General features: G+C 37.2%; 1 pseudogene; it reads left to right on the top strand.

Annotated features, from left to right (window-relative positions):
- Nucleotides 1-280: 280 nt before the first annotated feature.
- On the top strand, nt 281-2,179 carry LOC149159130 (WUSCHEL-related homeobox 11-like; annotated as a pseudogene).
- Nucleotides 2,180-22,099: the final 19,920 nt, after the last annotated feature.

Consider the following 22,099-nt stretch of genomic DNA (forward strand, 5'->3'; position numbering starts at 1 on the left):
AATGCCCTTATGTAACTAACTGCACCATGAAATCATTCCACCGTGAGCTAGCAGCTATTCAATTATACTCATCACTATTTTCTTGATCATGGCATTTCTGGGTGCTTTATAAATTGAGAAATGTGATAGTGATCTATTCACACTTCTTGGAGAGCCCAGTGTAGTTTCGTTGTTCTCGTTGAGTCTATAAATTGCAGGAGCAGCAACAAAGTACCGGGTCAAAGGCAACTACGGCAAAATATCTCCTGCAGATCAGACCCGGTCCCTCCACTCGCACAATATGAATTCCAAAAAACATTGGCCCAGAATGTTCCTGAAATCAAAGTCCTCTAATCACGTGCCAGAAACTTCTAATTTTTCAGCCATGAGGCCAACATATTCTGAAGGTCAGCAATATTTTTCTCTTGCATGTCCAAACTAAATCAAGCTTGTATACACGGGAGTATACACAAATACATAGATACAATATTGTCTCAGTCATGTTTACATTTGCATAAACAAATATAGTACTTTCTCCGTCATCAGATTGATATAGGTAGTGACATAGGGATCGCAGCTAGTTTGATTAATCAAACTGTAATTTGATAACGTTAAGTTGGGGAATGGTTATTATTTTATGTTAATGATATAATTCTATAATATGTTGATAATTGTTGTTATAATGGCTTGGCATCTATAAATATTGCAATAGCAACTATAAATATAAATTGTTGTAATAGCTTTGAGTATATGAATATGGTTTTGTTGTCTTACAGCCGTAGGTACGAACCTCACTCATAACTCTTTAAGAGTATACCTTCCTCTAACCTGGTACCAACCTCACTCTAACTCTCTGACCAAAATAAAAACTATTTTCTTTAGGTTTTAAAATGATGTGCCATTTCAATTAAAAGTCGCATGTACAGTAAAAGATTAAGTTTTGATAGAATTTCATACCGTAATTGGCAATATCGGTGAATATACCCTAATAGAGATTTGATATTAGTTTTCATAAATATTTTTTCCATACAGCAGGTGCATTGTCAGGTAATTATTTGCGGGAGAAGGAAACGAGCATGCCCACAACAAAAAGATGGCATCCAAAACCAGAGCAGATCCAGATCCTGGAAGCTATATTCAGTTCTGGCGTGGTAAACCCTCCCAGAGAAGAAATAAAAAGGATCAGAGCACAGCTCGAAGAATTCGGGCAAGTTGGTGATGTAAATGTGTTCTACTGGTTCCAGAATAGAAAGGCCAGAGGAAAGCGAAAGCGACATGTCCAAGATGCACAAAAGTCTAAACTTCGCCACATCCTCAACTGCATCAACATCAACAACATCAACGTCAACATCAGTGCAGTCTAAACCTATAACGGTTGGAAATCAACCCCCCTCATCTTCTACTGTGCCAGTATCTTCATTGCCCGGGAACCATTACGAGATGCAGGTGAACCAAGAAATGAGCAATACTCAATGCAGTAACATGCAAGCATTACATAGGTACATAGGCACTGATACTAGTGGAATAGTATTGTTACCATGTCTGAATTTCAAGCTGCCAACATATCATATACATATATTTGTGCTTTGTTGTGACACAATTGTTTTCATGTCTAATATTAAGCTCGGTCTGCAGGAGGTGTGCAGGAGGACTCCGTGACTAACGCTAACCGATCAATAATTGTATTCATCAATGACATTCCAATGGAAGTCCCCAAGGAGCCCCTGAACTTCAGGGCTTTCTTCGGGGATGATGCACTTTTACTCCATTCCACTGGCGAGTCGGTGCTAGTGAATGAATGGGGATTCACCTTGGAAGGCCTGGAGCATGGAGCTAAATATTTCTTGGTATGCTATACATATTCCTTATGTTCATTTATATGGAATCAGTCTTAGTATAATTAAGACTCAAAAAATTAAATAAATATAGAAGTGTATTGGTCTGATCTGAGTGGCCTTATGGGTATATTTCTCGATATTAAATCTAGAAATGTATTGGTTTGATCTGAGTGGCCTTATGGGTACGTTTTTATTCTATTTTTGCAGATATGAAGGCTATTTTATCAATGGTGGATCTGCTTTCCTGGTTCAGCTTCTCGTTGAACACTGTTGCTATTGCAGCAAAATTCTCTCTTACTGTTAGATTCGACACTTCGGATTTGATATATCGAGGCTATATGTTTTATTTATTTATAAATTGATATTTTATATTCTATGGTACCAAAACAAAAGGCCTGTGGCACTGTACGGCATTAGTTTAAATCATTTTTGTTATGCTATGGACCTCATCAGGATCACGGGGCCCAAAATTGGTTGGCTCACGTGCTGAATTATTAGTTTCTAGTAAACAATTCAAGTGCACAAAGTTATAATTATGCACCTTCCAAATCCCTAAGTTTGAAGTATAATTCCTTGGAAACATGTGTGAACTGTGAAGTATAGGTTGAATCATAAACAAAAATAAATTATTACATTATTATTATGTTTCGTTATTTTTTATCAACCATGGTTGGTTTATCATAATTAGGGAGGATTAATAGATCATAATTGATTATGGTTGAATTTGGTTTATTATGTTTAAATATAGTAATGGTGGATAGTAGAGTATGGTTATTAGGTCTTTGAGTTTGGGTGACTATGGTTGTTCATGTTAAACTAAAGTTGTTTATGATACCTTATAATTGAGTACATTTGACCATGTCGCATATAGTTGATTGTGGTTGACAGTGGTTCACCATGTTCAACATAGGAAAAAAAGGTTGACCATGGTGTACTATAATTAGCCATGTTAATAAGGGCCATGGTGTACTATAATTGGCCATGTTGATAATGTTTAACCATGTTGATTATGGTTGAATATGTTGATGATGATTGACCATGGCTTGACCATGTTACATATTGCTGACCTTGGTTGAGTATGGTTAAATATAGTAAGTTATAGTTGACAATAGTTGACATTAATTTCTAATTGAGGTTTTTGTGATCCATACTGAATTAAGAAGAAACTTTCACTAGAAATCACATAAGAGCGTTTTTGTTCACACATTTCAAACCAACTAGTGTGGTTCATCGTCAGGACAATATGAAGAGACAGATCTAGGCAAAAGCTTAAATAGAAAGCAATGTAGAGACACCTCGTTCATATAACTGCTATAAAAATAGCTAGTTTATGTGTGTGTATGTGTCAATAATAAACCAGTAGTATATATATAACATTAATTATTAGTAATAGGTTAAATTTGAATAGAAAAAGAATAAAATAAAACAAAAGTCAAACTTTAAATAACAAACTAGGTCAAAAAAAAAAAAGAGAAATCCAGACCCTATTACTAAATAAATGAATCAAGATCCTATAATAACTAAAAAATCCATATTAATTTAATGAGAAAAATGCCAAAATCAAAAAATAAAATTATAATTATAATTATAATTAAAAAAAAAACTAAGAAACAAAGTCAACTATAAAATAAGGAGCCAAGGCCCTACAGATAATTCAAGAAATTAATAACCTAAATAAATTCTAACAAAAATCCAAGCTAAGAAAGATCAAGACATAAAACTATGCTTAAACAAGGTGGTAAAAACCAATCCAAAAAACTTATTAATGAAAACTTTGGGAAACACCTCCCTTTTATCCAAGGGACCACTCACAAGATTGCAAAGATCTTAATGAAACATAAGGTTCCCTCAGCGTTTAGGCTTCTAATTACCATCTGCATTTCCCTAAGATTCGTCAAAGACCCGGTGGACCCTAAATATATGAAAGGTGTTTATGTTACCCCTTGCTCTTGTGGGACTCTTTACATAGGTGAGACCAGTTGCTCAATTAATCAAAGGATTCATGAGCACGCCACTGACATTAAGAATGGTAGGGCCTGCTCCTCTACTTTGGCAGAGCATGCTGATAAATCTAAGCATCACATATGCATTGAGGGTGCCCAAGTCATTGCGAGGATTAGTCATTTCCATCATTGAAAATTTAGGGAGGCCTAGAAATTGAAAAAAGAAGTTATAATTGTATGGTCTTTATCATGGAAGAACTTTATAACAATTATGTTTATTGTTATTATTGAAAAAAATTATTGTTATTCTCTGTTCTTATTGTAAATAATGATATTGTTATTCTTTATAGTTATTGTAAAGTATCTGGTTGTTATTATAATTATTATTGTGAAATGTATTATTATTATTGTAAATGGAAAATTGTGTTGTTATGTTTATTTATTTATTATTGTAGTATAAATTTTATTAAATATGAATTGTTATTGTAAATTATTATTTATTTTAATAGATTTATTTATAAAATTTATAATTTTTATATATTTACTAAAATTTTAATTAGAGTAAATATAAATAAATTCTAATCGATTTATTAAAAAAAAAATCTATAATTGCTTTTTATCTAATAAATTTAATTATTTTTATTGTTATTTTCAATAAAAAAATAAGCAATAATGGAAAACCATTGTAAATTTTTATTTACTCTATTCAATTTCTTCATAAAGTTTATTGTTTTTATGGTTATTTTCATTTATCACTATTAATTTTATTCTTTGTGGTTTATCATAGTAAACCATGAAAATATTATTCTTTATAGTTTACTCCTCCATCACATTGTAAAGTGTAAATTGTTTCTTGCTAAACTTATAAAATTTATTGTTCTTTATTGTTATTTTAATTTATCATCGTAAACAACTATAATGCTATTCTCTATTGTTCCCTCGTTGTTATAATATTGCAAACTATAAACCAGATATTAAATTCAATGTTAAACGAAATATCAATGTAAATATAGAAAAGTGCATTATCGAAATTGAATATTGAAATGAAATATTAACCTCTGTATTGAAACTTAAATGTAACTCCAAATAACTATTAAAAATTATATCATATAAAAATTTTGCTTCATACTTTAATGTATCAATTTTCCTACCAACATAATCAGTGTTGTACAAAATCATGATATGTTAAAAAATTAAACCAATAATCAGGTTAAAAAAGACAACCTATAATCATATAATAAATAAATTATAGTTATATCAAATTTGATAATCAAAGGCACATCACATTAATTCCAATTCCATGTAATAGTGATAACAAACATAAAACGCAAGGTTGACAATCTACCCAACATCACTTAAAAATTAGCATTGCAATCCACCACTATAAGCCTCCAACCATCACTTGAAAATTCAATTCCAATCCACCACTATAACCATTTCAAAGAATCTCAATTGTGGTGCAATTTCAAAGACTCTCGACTGTTAATGCAATTTCAATTGCAATATTTGTGGGATGACTTTAGTATGGTGCCATTGCAATAGCTCCAATAATTTAATAACTTACCATGGAAGTCAAGATGGACTTTATATATATATATATATATATATATATATATATATATATATATATATATATATATATATATATATATATGCTGGAAAGGTTGTTTAAAAGTTAGATAAATTTTATATATGAATACTTTCATAATTTAAAGCACAGGATATCAAATATTCAAAATGTAAGCGTACAATACTACCCAAAGTTCACCATAGGACCTCTTATATCTGACATGCACACTCTACGGCTCTTCTTGGCACAACATCAAAGGCCCTTCCATTTCCTTTAATATGGCTAAGGTCCAAGAAATTTATACTATCCACCTATGCTAGAATAGGAAGTTTTCCTTCATTAAAATTTCAATTTTAATATTAATCAACTGAAATCTGAAAAGGTCAACTAAAATCTGATCACTAAATTACTATATGGTTTGTTTATAGCTTGTTTAGTAAATGTGTTTAATAAATTTTCATCCATATGATTGTTTACTAATGAAACTAGTGAAGGTGCAAAGATTTTACTCATTAACATTGTTACAACCACTACTATATGTTTTTAATGCTAGTAACAAAATGTCAAACCTATGAGAATTATGGAGAAACCCTTTTCATATGTGATTAGCTTATTACTTTTTCTTTCTTAAATTATTTATTTGTATTTTTATAGAGTTTAAGCAGAAATTGCATAAGAAATAACACCAGTAAAATTACTGCAAAACGATTCCAAACACTAAAATTCCAAAAGCCATATATATATATATATATATATATATGATATGACATTCTCATCCTTTTAAAAAGAGATGAGACATTCTATTCATGAACAAAATTGACATTAGATATATATGATATATAACAAACTCATATATATATATATATATATATATATATATATATATATATATATATATATAGAGAGAGAGAGAGAGAGAGAGAGAGAGAGAGAGAAGACTTTAACTTCACCATAAGCTTTGTGGCTGGCGCGAAGATGTGAAGTCCGCCTCCAGTAACCCTAGGACTTCCAACTTTGTACCGATTGTTCAATAGGATTTTGCTCATGTCAGTTGCAAAGGTTCTTAGAGATCGGATCTGATTTGGGGAAGAATGTTTTTTCAACTTCCCCCTAGGCATTGTGACCCAATCAAGATTGTGAGCCTTCCAGATCTGAGTTTTTTCCAAAAGTTCATTCTCGAGTTGTAAGACCTAAAAAAATTGTTTTTCACTGGTCGACCGGTCGTGATGGCTAGTCTGGCCCAAGATAGCCAGCGCTCTCAAGAGGTCATGGATTTCAATATCTTAGTGGAAAATGGCCCTAAGTTTCAAAGTCCCTTCTTCCAAGTTTGTGAAAAAGATTGATGAGATCCCAAAAATTGTGATCTAGACTCCTCAAGCAAGATCAAGGGCTCTTCAACTTGTAAATCAGGGTTTGATTGGGAATTCAAGGGTCTATGGCCCTCACCTTGATCTATCAGATCTTACATAGAAACAAACTAAAATCCCAAGATGAAGGGGGAGGTGGTTTCCACTTTGATCTATCAGATCTTAAATAGAAACAAACTAAAAGCCCAAGATGAAGGGGGAGGTGGTTTCTTCCTTTGTAGAAAAGGGTTTTTTAACATTTTATTTTGAACTCAATGAAGATTGAGATTTGATTTTCAGAACTAGGGCTTGATCCATGGAATCCAAACTTTAACCTCAAGGTCATGGTCAAGGTCAAGTTGCTAGAATGATGTCACCTTTAGACTCATTGGAAATTATTTGCGAAAATTGTGATATCCTCATAAATGTTATGGGATAGGTCAAGTTGCTAGAATGATGTCACCTTTAGAGAGCTAGGTCAAGTCGCTAGAATGATCCCACCTTTAGAGGGCTAGGTCAAGTTGCTAGAATGATGTCACCTTTAGAGGGCTAGGTAAAGTTTCTAGAATGATGCCACCTTTAAACTCCTTGGAAATTCTTTGGGAAAATATCTTGACTGTGCAAAACCCCATGAAGGCTTATTTGCATGTGCCTAAACTTTTGTTGAATTGGATTTCGAGGAGGGGCTTCTGACAGCAATAAATTGTTGCATGGATGACAAGACATACCTCCAGGAAGTGGATTATGACTAACTCCCATTCAAGTGTCAGATTTTCCATGAATATGGGAATTTTACCAGAAATTGCACCAAATCTCCAACCACTCAAGAAAATCAGAGAGAACAAGGGGATGAATGGTAGCAATCTAAGAGAAGAAGAGGCCCCAACAGACAGAAAAAACCTCAACGAGGAAAACCAACACAACATACCAAAGGCACGTCAAATACCAATAATTCCATTGCAAATAAGGAAGGTTTGAGCCAATCAGGAAGTTAAAAAGTTGAGTCCAAAAAATATGAAACACTATAATATCTAAACAAAGAATAAGGCACCCTACAGAAAGTTTCAAATCCATCTCTTCAAGCTACCTCCCATCAAAGTCCTCAAAAAACCTCAGCTAAGGAGAACAAGCCATTAGAAGACTCCCATAACTCCACAAATGACTCGTCGAAAGAAGAGAAAGACACTTATCACTCCTCAAAGGAAGATACAAGCACGGTTCGGATAGCCAACCCAGCCGATGAGAAATCATAGGCTAAAAAAATTAAATGAATAGAAAGAAATATTTGGTGCACTGGGAGGAAAACTAATAGGGAAATCCAAAAGGAACAAGCATAAAATGACAAAGAGATGGGATACCAAAGCACTATCACTCATCAATTAGAAAATATTCGAAGTAAAGAAGGGAAAAAAGGTTCAAGAACAAGGCCCTTGAAGGTGGAAACTCAAACTAAGAATAAGTAATGAATAATATTGTCTCCTGGAATTGCAGGGGCTTCAGAACTAGCAAATGAATAGCAAAAGAAAAATATTTGATAATGAAATAAAATCTAGTTGTTTCCCTCTTTGAGGAGACAAAAATTAATGAGAGAGATCTCTCATCCAAGCAGAAGAATATTTGGAATAAAAGCCTTCACCTTGTAGTCAGTTCTCGAGGTGCATCAAGAGGCTTATGTACCTTATGGGACCTTGATCAATTAAGCTCTTGAACATTTGTAAGACACATCATTGGATAGTGACCTCCTTCAAAATTTTGGCCCTCAATCAAGTATGCACTATGATTAACCTTTGCAATCCTATCCATTTTAAAGAAAAGCAAGAATGTTGGCAATCCCTTATGGATTTAAAAAAAAATAGGATATGGAGATAATTTCATTATTGGAGGCGATCTCAATACAATCATCCATCAGAAGGAGAAGAGAGGAGGATTTGTAGTTAGATATCATTTCCAAGAATATATGGAAGATCTTATAAACTCCTTGCACCTAATAGATATTAACCCCCCCCCCCCCCCGACTCCACTTCACTTGGAATAAAAAGTGGTCTAGATCTGGGCACAAAGTAGCGAGATTAGATAGGTTCTTGGCCTCTGAAAACTTCCTCTCTCTGAACCTATTTCTTCAATCCCTTATCCTCCCTTGGAATGGATCTGATCATAGTCTTTTCTCACTTAAAATTATCCCCTCTCTGAATTATGGCCCTATTATCTTTTTATTATGATCTCTCTCGCTCCAGTCTCCAGGGTTCTCAGAGGTTTCCACATCTTCCTAGTCGCAATGGGTGGATGGCAGCCCAATCTGTATTTTGGAATCCAAAATCAAGAGGCTCAAAAGGGACATCAAGCAATGGCTAAAAAATAGGAAAAAAATACAACCAAATCTCTTGTATAGCTCTAGAAAAAAAGAATATATTCATACTCAAATGGAGACAAAATATGTCTCATAGGATCCGTTGCAATAAGAAGTGAAACCTTCAATTCTTACCACACTCTTCTAAGACATGAAGAACAATTATGGTGTTTAAAATCATGAAGTGTCTAGTTAAAAGTATGATAAAGGAATAAAAATTCTTTTCATAATCAAGCAAAGAATGGGGAACATAAAAATAACATCTTAGAAATCCAAGTTCAAGGACAAAAGCTTGACGATTTCCAAAAAATCCAAGAGAGTCCCTCTGACCACTTCAGCAATATGTATAAATCCCTAGACCAAATAAACAAAGAAGCAAATATTTTCATGCTAGACCATGTTCTAGAAATAGTTACAGAAGAAATGAATTCTCTTCTTATATCTCCCCTAATGGTCCAAGAAATAAAACAAGTTATTTTTAATTCCATCAAGATAATGCTTCGAGCCCATATGGTTTCCCTGCCCTCTTCTATCAGTGATTTTGTGATTTAATTCAAAAGGATTTTGTCAGAATGATTGGATATTAACTCAAGAATATTTTCATGGGAGGGGGAATAAACTCCTCTTTCTTGTTCCTTATCCCAAAGAGGCAACCCCTCCTCCTTTGTCTCATCCCATTTTCCTCTGTAATGTTTCCTATATGATAATATTTAAACAGTTGGCAATGCGACTCAAGAAATTTCTCCCCTACATTATCTCTGATAACCAAGGAGGGTTTGTTCCAGGAAAGCATATTTTCGATAATGTTATTATGATCCAAGAAGAAATAGATTCCAACTGGAGAAAATGCGATCAAGGCATGACTATAAAACTTGACATGGAAAATTATTTTGATAGGCTCAAGCAGAGCTTCCTCTTCAAAGTAATGAAAAAAATGGGCTTTCATGAAAGGTATATCCAATGGGTGGATCTTTGTATTACCTCCCCTTGGATTGCCCCTCTAGTCAATGAGAGGGGATCTCATTTCTTTAAGGCCTCCCGGGGACTTAGGTAAGGATGCCCTCTCTCTCCATTTTTGTATATTATAAAGGACAATTATCTGAGAAATCATTTGGAGCATGAAACAAGAACTGATTGGTTGTTGGGAATTAGATTCTTGTCTAGCATCAAAAGTATTAGCCATGGCCAATTTGTAGATGATATGATCCTACCAGGAGGAGTATCAGTAGTGATATCCAAAATATATAAAACGATCTTGGACAAATTCCTTACATCTACTAGACGAATGGTAAATGATGCTAAATCTCAAGTTTATTCCTAGAACATCAACACAAATTGTCAAAATAAAATTGCAGACATGTTGGGTTTTAAGGTGGTGGCAGCTTGGAAGGATTTCAAGTACCTGGGAATTCCAATTTTTTTAAATAAATATTCCTCTATGCCATGGAATAAAATAAAAAATAAAATGGAGAATTCAGGATCTTGGTGGCTTAATATAGGGTCATTCTCTCCAAAAACCCGAAACCTTAGAAATGGAGAATCAATCAAGTTGTGGGAGGACTCAATTCTCCATCATAGGTTATTAGAGCAAGAGAAGGAACTTCAGCCCCTTATGGACACTCTGTGACAGAAAGGTATGATCACTCTGACCCACATATATCTTGGGAACATTCAAAGGTATTTGGATGGATTGGAATTTGGGGGAACTCCAAAACCACATTAAGCCTCTCAGTGATCTGCTAAAGAAGAAGTTGTTTGGATGCACCCCAATAAATCAGAACCTAGAGGAAAAACTTGGTTCGAAGTCATCACCATATTTTGTCAAAGAAGGCTATATGGAACTTCTTTTTCAATCTAGAACCCTGCCTAACTCCTCCATTTGGAACAAAATTTGGATACAAGATTCTCTCCCTAAGGTTAATACCTTTTGTTGTCTATTATCTCATAAAAATATATTAACTTTGGAAAATCTTAGAAAGAATGGGATTCAGGGCCCCTTATGATTCCCTTTGTGTCAAAATCACAAGGAATCATCCCTCATCTCTTTTCCTTTCCTTACGCTAAGGTTGTCTAGTCTATTGCCCTGGGCCCACTATTTCATAGAATTCAATGGCTTGTTAGCATCCTAAATTTCCTCTCCTCCTACCACATACATTACTTGGGCTCCTTTCAATCCAAATATTATTTTAATTCTATCTAGATCACCCTCCAAAAATTTATTTGTTGGCCGATACGGATCTCTCGTAACTTTATTATCTTTAAAGAAACCTCTCTCTTGGCTAAGTTTGTAACAATCAAGACCATCTCACTTTGTCTTGAGCATATTCCTCTCAGAATTCACCCTTCTCTATATGATCTTAAGAATAAGTGGGTGGGTTCCCTCTCCTCCTCATCCCCACCCTTCTCTAGATGATCTTGAGAATAAGTGGGTAGTTTTCTCCTTGACCCTTTCATTATATAAATATAGTTTCCCTCTGAAATAACTCTAGTCCCTATCCCTACCCCTGAATCCCCTCTTGCCTCTTCCGTTTTTCTCCTTATTACCTTTGGAATTATGAATAGTGTATTAAAGTTATACCTTATGTTAGCGCTCTCTTCACACTTGACGTGGTGATTGTTGTGAAACTTCGCCATGCAATAACAATGCACTCCTTCTCACATGGTTGGATTATCAGTATTCCCCTACCATGGACCTTGAATCACCATCCTCTTAGGATAATGATAGAGCTCTTCGATAGAAGTACCGGGAAATTTAATTCCAGTCTTGTGCACATTGTTTTGGCTGAGTCCTAGTCCGATTACATTCATGCTTGTATGTGTTCCTCCAAATTTTCTATTCTCTCAGAAGTTCGTGAATTTGGTTTTGGTGCAGGTTTGGGTTTCAAATGTGGCGTTAAGGAGGTCAATTTTTCGGTAGCTCTACGAAGAGCTCTGCATCAAACCACGGCTTCCCCCTCTTTGTGGGTTGACTTTGTGGATTTTTCTTTCAAGCTCATGGGAATTCTAGAGGTTTGGGATCTCTGGCTCGAAAGCCACATCGGCACTGCCTGGAAAACCTTTCCTAGATTACCTCAGTTTGATTCATGCTCCTTTTCAAAAAGGTACAATTTTGTTTCATGTTTTCGCTTCAAAGTTTGGAAATATTCTTGCACTGGTTGGTAATTCTAAAGGCCTAGGCCAATTTATAGGGGTTTCGAATAGTAATTCATTCTAATTAAGAATTTCCAAGGCCTTGTTGGATGATACCTCGTCTATTCAGCAAGACCTCATATCTTTGTGATGGTATTCAGTTCATGAAGGGAGTTGTACACTTCTGTCCTTTAACTTGTACTCCGCTCTAACTCCCTCATCGAATAACTCTGAAAATTATCATCTTGGTAAAGTTGATTTGGACCAGTAAAGCTATAATATCTTTTAGATTGGCTATAAATCCATTGTGGGAATTATCTACCAGTTTCCCTTTACTTTTGGTTTATGTCAAATGTTTGGTCAATGTTCCTCCATGAACTCAAATTTCAACTTAGAGGACTCCTCAGCAGAAAAACCCTTATTCTCAATGTCTGTCAGCACTTGAATCCCTCCACAGGGAAGATTATGACTTGCAGGTAAAATTTTGTCAAATGTTTCACACCCAGGTCGATCAAAATGAGAAATTATTAGTCCTTCAGAATCTGATTGCTCAGCTAACTAATGAGGTAGATGCACTCCAAAACATAATTATGTAACTCAAATTGAGCAATGAAACTCCTACATGTACTGGTTAGAATCAGAATGAGCCTGGAAAAAGGTATATTGATCTTAATCGACCAGCAACATAGAGTGACTAGACTGCATGGATGTTTCCCCAAGGGTCTTTTATTTTTTTGTAATAAATTGTAATTAATTCCATAGCTAGTTTCCTAGTATTCCTTTTGATCCAAAGGATCAAAAATATGCTCAAAATTAAATTTCTTGAAATCTCCTGAAATCAATTCCACTTCGTATATATCATCGTTTTGATTCCAACGACACTTGAATCACCTCAATATGACACCATATGCAAAAGTTATCGCATTCTGAAGTTTTTGGAAAACAACTAAAATGTCAACTTGCAGGGTTTTACTGTGCAAGATACAGATACCACATGGAAATTCGTAACATGACATATTGTTGACATCATCTGATGATTGTTTAGTAGAAGAGGCAATCGGGGATTGACACATGGCATGAGCAGGAAGTGACATTTGGGTTTTTTTGATTGGTTGAATTAGGGTCAATCCCATTGTGCCACATGGCCCAATTAGAGGGCACCACATGGCCCTTTGTGGTTCATTAAAAAAAATATGGCTATTAACCACCTTTGGCGGAATAAAAATTGAGACCTCTAGTGCACAAGTCTACCGCCCAACCAATCGGCCACAAGTACCACTTGTTAACCATAGTCGGCAGGTTCTACTTATGGTTGAACCATTTTTTGTTTGGCATTAACACTGGGCTAGCCTGCTAGGCCCGATTCTTGGTTATATGCCATACCCCATGACTATGCAACAAACATCAGAGAGGGCGTGTAGGAGGGGCCAACGACCCGTGATTACATTGGTGTGCACATGACCGCAAGCAGAGAGTTTGGAGGGGCGGGGCATGTGGCACCTTGCCCATGCCCCAAGCCCAAGTCATATGCCAACACAATATTGGGAGCGAGGGACAGGGAGAGTGCATGGCCTATGGCCTACAACCCTCGATCCTGCGGGCTTCATGTGACCAACCACACAAAGGTCGAGAGAGGGCTTCACCCCAATGAATAAATAAATTTAATTTTTATAATAATCAAAATGCAACCACCACTAAGATTTGTGGATCGAACCAAGAACCTTTGAATTTCCAACTTAGCTCCCTACCAATTGGACTAGAATGACTTTGTTGCTCATTTTTGCAGAACGAGATGGTTTGTAGAATATTTTTTCTAGTGAAACTTCAAGGAGGCCTATCTTGGCAAATTTTTAACCTTTCTGAGCCCAAGAAGAGCCTAGAGAGGAGTTTTGGGCATTCTGGATGTAATGGAAATGTTATTTTTGTAGATTGATACTTTTATGTTAATGTATTGAATCATTTGAGCATATAGTAAAAAACTCCACCATTGGAAGCTAGGCCAGAGACGTAGCCTAGGAGGGGTGAACTCTATTATCAATTTGTTGTGTTTGATGTTACATATTTATCCCTTTTTAATTATTCAAATTCTGAAAAATTTACTTTAATTTGTGTACTTTTGTAATCATGATCTATTGCCTAAAAGACATAAACTAGCTTGCAGATTTTTTTATGAAACCTTCACTTTTTAATTTTGGATTAGTTTGGTATCAAAGCATGGTTTTTGTGAAAGTTTGACAGAATTTGTAAGGTTTTTGAATGCTTACAAGGTCTACATTGAGAAGAGGAGAAGGAGTACTTGAATAAATTAACCCTCAAATTGGCTCAATGAGGCAACAAACTCCACAAGTAGTGGCACATAAAGAATGACAAGGATAAGTGCAGATGTCTGAGGATGAGTGAGCTTTTATAAAGGCTTTCTTTGATATGAATGAGATGGTGAAAGTGTTGTACAATGAGAGAATAGCAAGGTTGCAGGGAGAAATTTTGAATCTACCAAAAGGTGATGGTGTTAATGGGAGAAAGCCTCCACCTCCTCCTCCTCCTTCACCTCCATCTACACCTCCATCCTCACCTCCTTCATCACATAGACCTACTCCTCCTACATCTCCAAGAGGACATGATAAGTCTCCTTTGATTAAGCTTGATGTCAAGTTTGAATTGCCAATGTACAATGGGGAAGTAAATTTTGAAAATTTGGATAATTACATTCATGAAATTGAATTCTTTTGCAGGATTCAAAATATTGATGATGATGTCACAAAGATCCAGCTTTATTCTCTTCCCTTGGGAGGTGCAGCCCTCATCTGGTGGAAAGCCAGAACTCAAGTAGATTTGAAGAAAAGTGGTAAAATTATCTCTTCTTGGACTAATTTTATAGTTTCATTAAGAAGGCAATTTTATCCATTAGCTTACATGCAAAAAAAAATTATGGATTGGCAAAATCTTAGACAAGCTAAAGGTCAAAGTGTCCAAAGTTACACAAAGAATTTAGAAGAAAAGCTTTAATCTTGGGTGTTGATTTTACTTCACAAGATACACTCCTTAAGTATATAGGTGGATTACATAGTTATTTGATACATACTATACTTATGTTTAATCCCACCAATCTAGATGAAGTATGCATTCAAAAAAATCATTTAGAATCAAGAGGCAAGAATGTTCCTCAAAATTCCAACAAGAAACCTTTTAAATATAGAGAAAAAGGAGAGGGGAAGTTTAAAGGAAAAAGTAAGAATAATGTTACTGTCAAGAAAGAGGGAGAGAAACTTACTTGTAAAAATTGTTCAAAATATGGCCATGATGAAGACCACTGATGGAAATTACATCTAGAATTGAGACCAAAGAAGTTCAATAACAAGGGGAAACAAAAGACTGTCGCTACAATGTCTCAAAAATATCTAGGATCTGATTCATGTGATGAAACCAAAATCACAGCCATGGGAATGAAAGGTATAGATTCTAATGCAAGCGCTAGTTCTTCTAGAAATCCTATTGAATCTCAAAATGATAAAGGAATAAGTGAGGATTTCCATATTAGAGTCATTACAAAACATACAAAGGTTGATACATTATCTGATAGTGGATCTCAAGTAAATATTATCTCTAAAGCAATTGTCAAGAAACTTGATTTAGATACTACACCTCATGGAAAACCTTAAACTTTGGGTTGGGTATGTGACGATTTCAAATTACGAGTGACAAGAAAATGTAAACTCAAATTTTCCATCACTACTAATTTTATAGATGAGGTAGAGCTTGATGTTATACCACTTGATATTTGTGGGATTGTCTTAGGGAGTCCATATTTATATGAACGAAAATACATATTCTATTGTCATGAGAAAAAATATCATATTTTCAAAGATGGATTTGAGTGTATTTTTAGAGAACACCGCAAGAAGATGAACTTATCTCTTGTTAGTGTTGGTCAAATGAAAAGGCTTGTGAATGCTAGTAAGAATTTTGTGTTGTTGATGATTAAAGCTAAAGATATTGTTGAATCTTAAGCTTTCTTAGGATGTGATTCTAAGATCAAGAATGTATTGGTTGAAGTTGTTAATACTTATGACAAGATATTTCAGGAACCTGAAGGGTTGCCTTCAAAAAGAGGAATCCAACGAGATTAAATTGCAACAAGATGCACCACTTCTAAAATATTAGCATGTATAAAATGTCAGTTTTGGAGAATGAATAGATTAAGAGACAGCCTCACTGGTTCTACTATATAATGCTTGATATTTTCTCTTGAGATCAGCATATCTCCCGTGCGGGTAGCTTGTCTATCTGTCTCTACGAATGCTTGCACCTCATTATTGATTTCCTCCTGATTTTTTACGTGTCCAATCTCTCCTATGGAGGGGGGCCCATGTAGTTGGATCACTGATTCCAAACTATTGGACAATTTTCTGTAGGAGGCCAGCACCCTCTCCTCATCTTTGGCCAATTTTTCTCTGGACTAAACTTTGATATGAAGTTGGACCCTGGTATTTTGCATAGCAATCCAATCTTTCCTGGGGACTACTACCGGGGCATCGGAGTATTTTTTAGACCACTCATGTATTTTATCTAAAGAAATCATGGCCTCTTTGAGCATGGAAACCCTTTATTTTGAGTGAGTTTGAATGGTCACTATGGGTGTTATAGTGTGGTGTTGTTTTTCCATTTCTTCATACACCACTACCATAGTCTCCCCCAAGATCTCTATTTTTGATGCGACTACCACCTGGAATTCAGTTGAGATTGTGTGTAATAAGCAGAGTGTCACATTTTCCTCCTCCATCCTTCTCTTCCCTTGTTCCGCATTGGTGGGTCTATAGCCTGTTTTGCAAATCTGAAATTTGCTTACTCATCCAATCTACATTGTGTTCTGTGGTGGCCACGAATGTTGTTCTGGCGGAGGCGATCATTTGATGATTTTTTGTGATATTTGGCACAATATCTGTTGTTGCAGTTACTGAAAATGGGTCGTTGGGTTCCTGCTACAAGATTTCTTCCTCTCCTATGTAATTTTCAGGTTTACTTCATCAAATATGATTTTAGTTAGATCTAGAACCTCTTCGTATTGCTCTTCTGAGATGCCCAGCTCTCGAAGGGGAAGGTGTCCACCAATGAGGGGAATAACGGGAGGTACATCCAAAGGAGGAAGCTCACTTTGTTCTGAGCCTGAGTCAACTGCTTTGCTTGTCTCTCCTTGTTCATTTACCTCAGTTTCCCTTACCCTATCTCTCCTAAGCTCCTCCTCATGTTGCCTCTTTTCCCCTTCTGCTAGTGCCCATTGCTTTTCTAGCTCCTCCTCCATGTTCTTCAATTCTTATTCTAATCTTTGTTGTTCCTCTTATTTTTTCTTGACAGCTTCTTCTACTTGTCTCTACTTTTCAGCTTCTTCTTGCCTTTTCCTCTCTATCTCATATTGTGCTCTTTTTTCTTCTTTCTACCGCCTTTTCTCATCTTCTTGCATTTTCTTCTCTATCTCATCCTGCACTTTCCTTTCTTCTTCTTGTCGCCTTTTCTCTTCCGCTTGTTTTCTCCTTTTCTCCTTCTGGCTTTGGTCGCTGGATTCCTGTGATTGTTTTCTCTCCAGTTCTCTTTGTCTCTTTAGCTCTCGCTTCTTTCTTGCCAATTTGGAATTTCCTTGTATGAGCATAACTTCTTCTTCCTCGTTGTCGTTTAGGTGGTCTTCAACTGCTCATTTTCAATTCCCTGATTCCTCGGCTCCCTTTGGTGTTCTTTCTCTAAGGCATACGTCCTCCTGGAAATCATCAAGGATCTCATCTTTTATGGCATGCTGCTCACTAGGGCTGATTTCCCTTGTGGAGTTATACCAATTCCTAATCCCATCCTCGACATCCTTTGTAGTGTGGGCATAAGACCAACTGAATTTCGCCTTCTTGCAATGGGCAGCTACGACTTTCTCGGGGTCATATGTTCAGTAACTTAGGGTCACAAAATGGCTCCCTTCCAGTTCTTCGGCTTCCACTTCTACCTATTTGAAGTTTTCTACTACGTACACCCCAATAGTGAGAGGGAAAGGCGGCCAAGATTTCTTCTTTTCTTTGTTCAAAACCTTTGAGAAACCCTATGTCATTTGGTAATAGACCTCACATAGAAGTGTCCTATCTATGAAAAACTTGGGTAGAGCGTGAGGAGCTTTATGAGTACTGAACACCCTGGCAATCATTCCTTCAGCAGTGGGGAACCAATAAGAAACTTTAACCACGGTCCTCATGGCTCTCTATGACATGCAAGGCGGTTCTTCCTCGAACATCAGTTGGTATAATAAGAAGATAAATGTTTCAGAGATTACATCCAACATGCTCCTATAAGTTGTGTCCGAGAAGACTTTGTAGTGGCAGTGGACAGGTTGGGCTACTGATGTGTCCCAATTACAACTCGAGTGCTCGAAGTGGCACCTCAAACAGACAACATCAAGGAGGTATGAAGACATATAAAATTCTGGAGGTTTCTTGAGGGGTGGGCTTTGGGCAGTGGCTATGTTTGTCCTCAAGGATTATGAGAGGATGCTCGCCGAACTAAAAATAGTTCCTTGAGTGGCGGCAACACTCATGAGTGGTACCCACATGCCGAAAAAAATATCACAGTCGGCCTTGCCATATAGCCAGCACATAATTGCAGCAATTAATTTATATGCATTGCATAACCCCTCTATCTTGTAAGCCTGGTCTATCCTGACCCGGAATTTCGCAGGTTCTTGCCACAAATTCCTCAAGATTTCTTTCGTTGGGATGATGAACCTAGCGATCCACTTGGTATTAAAAATTTGTTGCTTCTCAGGCAATTTGTAGTAGGTGTTGATGTTTGTCGAAGCGATGGTGGCTATGGGTGATCCATCATGACCCCTGATTATCTAGTTATCTATGCTTGTACACTGCAAGATCCATTTGATGGTTTCAGTGCACGGGAATACTACTAGATGAGCCGCTAAGTTATGTAATTTTGACCTGTTTACGTTGATATATGCTTAGAAGTACTCCTGTGTTTCTAGGATATCCTTCTTAGCAAATTCCTCGTAAATTTCGTACCAGAGGAGCCTGGAGGTTTTATTTATGTTGCAAGTCGTGTCTATAAATATAGGTGCTTTTTCTTCTGGATCGGCCTCCCATGCCCCACTCCCCGAGGTGCCTTGAGCTACTTTAGTAATCGGGTGACCCATCTCGTCTTCAAAAGAAGAAATGGATATGCACTCCCAGAGATGGCATGTCAAAAAGGCAATCCCACAATGAGAGAGATGGCATGAAAATCAATTGCAACTGTAAACTAAAAGGAGACTTAGCCGATGAAAAGAAGGTTGCGGGGAAGGCAAGTCGCATGGTCACAGATGTTAAGAATGCGACTGTGCGACTGAGGTCAAAAGCTCAGGGAGCAAATGCAAGGTTGCAATGCACAAAATTTGGTCGTAAATCACATAACAGGTGGTGGTCGCAAGTCGCAAATGATCGTAGGTTGCGAAGATGAGGAGTCACGAAGTTGCGAGGGGAAGTGTATCGCGGCCACAGGGCACGTGACTACAGCTCATAAAGGCTCAAGGAAGGCCCTAAATGGATTTGAGAGACTGGGGTAACTCTCAGAGGGATGGAATTTTAGCTTCCTGATAAAATGAGGAGATCATATGCAAGGTGAAACTAAAAAATTCTAAGTGCAGGCACAGGGAAAAGGCTAGCGAAACCTATGAAGCATGAAAAGGAGAGGAATGCTAAGTAAAATGCTAAACCCTAGGGCGAGGGATGAACTAGAGGTCAGGAGGGGTAAATAGTGACACTTGGAAGGAAATAATGATTATAGGAGGGAGGACCATTACTTACCGGAGTCAGACACGTGCACGAATTCTAATCGGAGAGGCTTCCAGCTTCCAGTGCGACCAACAGAGCCTTGACAAATGCGACTGGGTGCCCTCATATTTATAAAATAATCACACGTGTGGAGGTCGCAAGGGTCGGGAGTGTAACTATTGCGACTTTGTGACTTGCAAGTCACGAAGTCGCATGAGTCGTGAGGTCGCGTTGGAGGACGTGAATAGGTGGTTTGACCTTGCGACCTTGTGAGTCACAAAGTCACATAGTTGCACAAGTGACTGACGGTAATTAAGGCGACTTTGCAACTTTGTGACTTTTATAATCGAAAGGTTGCAAGGTCGCAAGATAGCTGAGAGGTTGGAGGTGCAACTATGCAACCTTGCGACCCACAAGTCATTGTGGTCGCAATGGTTGCCATGGTCACAACTATTAGTGATAGTCACATTCAGACTCTGTGACCAACCTACTAAGGCGGGAACTAGCGACTTGGCTTAACTTAGTTAAAAACTTGGATTTCTCTTCAGGTTTACTGACACTAACGAACCTTTGGGCAGGACCTGACGGGGCAGAGCTTAGACCTGATGTAGGGGCTCCAAAAAATTTAATGGTTACCTGAATTTTTAGGGGTGTTGTTGCCACAGCTACAACAATTGGCGATTTCCTAGAAGAATCTAGGATCTTTGATGTTTACGGGCCTCACTTAAGGGGACTTAAGTAAATATCGCTTCATGGAGCTGCAGTTCCCACTAATGGTATTCCGGACCTCCCTTTCGAACTTGGTCAGTTGTCCCAACTGGCTTGACATGATCTTTGCACACGCAATAGGGCACTACCTCCCGTTGTCTTGGACCCAAAAGGGAAACTGAAGTTACAGTATGAGTTTTGAGGTATTCCCGGTATAGTGGTCATGGTACTCTGGTGTTGCTCTACTGCCAGCGAGCTTGATCAGTACCCCAGCAGAGTCACTACCTATAAATCACGAACATTGCTCCACTGCCACCGAGCCTGGTCATTACTCCGTTGGAGTCGTCGCTTCACCTCTTTGTGCAGGAAGTTTTTCTTAGTCCTTTAGCCCTTATTATGAAAAGATGTAGGTGCTCATTGGCACTTATTTTTCCTGTGCATATATGCACTTATTTAATGAAGGCTTAAAACCTGGGTGAACGAGGGATCCCGACTTATTTAACTTGCAAAGAGCTTGTTTCTGGTTTTTCAGAGTCCTTATTGTTTTCCTGGGATATATGTATACTCATTACTAGCTTCTTCAGTTTCTCTTTCATTCCCAGGACTGCGGCTGAGCTAGAACGACTTCAAGAATTTTTGACCATGTAAGTAGTGGGGATAGACTGACGTGGATGCGAATGAGGACCTGTGTGTGCCATCAAGTTCCCCGTCGTCACCAATCTAGCCTATTATACTCTTGTCACAAATTAAGATTTTTTCTGCTAACAGATATGGAAAACATTTGTGGGATCCAAAGTGCAGGGTTGCTTTAACTTTAACCTGCCATCTCTACTTTATTCCAAAAGACAATGATTAAACTAGAAATCAAAACTCACTGACAATAAATAGTGACTATCTATGAAAGCAATGGTAGACTATAGTACAATGTGGGGCCAACAACTCTGGGATTTCTAGGTGAAATAACATTTGAGGTCATGGTCGTTCACTAGGAGGGCTTCCACTCACCCTCCCAGGGTTTGTAATTTGAAAGTGTGATGACCAATTTTTTCTACAATCTAGAATGGGCCTACCCACAAAGCTTGAAACTTTGTGTGTTTGCCTTTGTCCTCATGAGCCCGGTCCCATTTGAGCCCGAGGTCCCCTACCTCAAATTTGTGGGACCCTATGGATTTCCTATCGAACCATCTTTTGATCCAACCTTGGTGGATGGCGAACTTCTCCTTAGTTTTAGACCTTTCCTCCTCTAGTTTTACCAAGGTATTGATTCAACTTTGTATAGATGGGCACGGGGTGCCCTGCAACTCTTGAGCTAGCTTGAGGGTCGGGAGATACAGATTGGGTGGTAGGATGGCTTCTTTTCCATATACCAAGAAATACGGGGATGTGTTGATTGAGGTTTTGGAAGTGACCTGATCAACCCAAAGAGCGTTACTGAGGGCCTTGTGCCAATTC

Source organism: Pinus tabuliformis, chromosome 5_2 (assembly GCF_031772625.1).
Source record: "Pinus tabuliformis cultivar Carrire ecotype Pingquan chromosome 5_2, CPIR1, whole genome shotgun sequence".
In the NCBI taxonomy this organism is placed as follows: Eukaryota; Viridiplantae; Streptophyta; class Pinopsida; order Pinales; family Pinaceae; genus Pinus; species Pinus tabuliformis.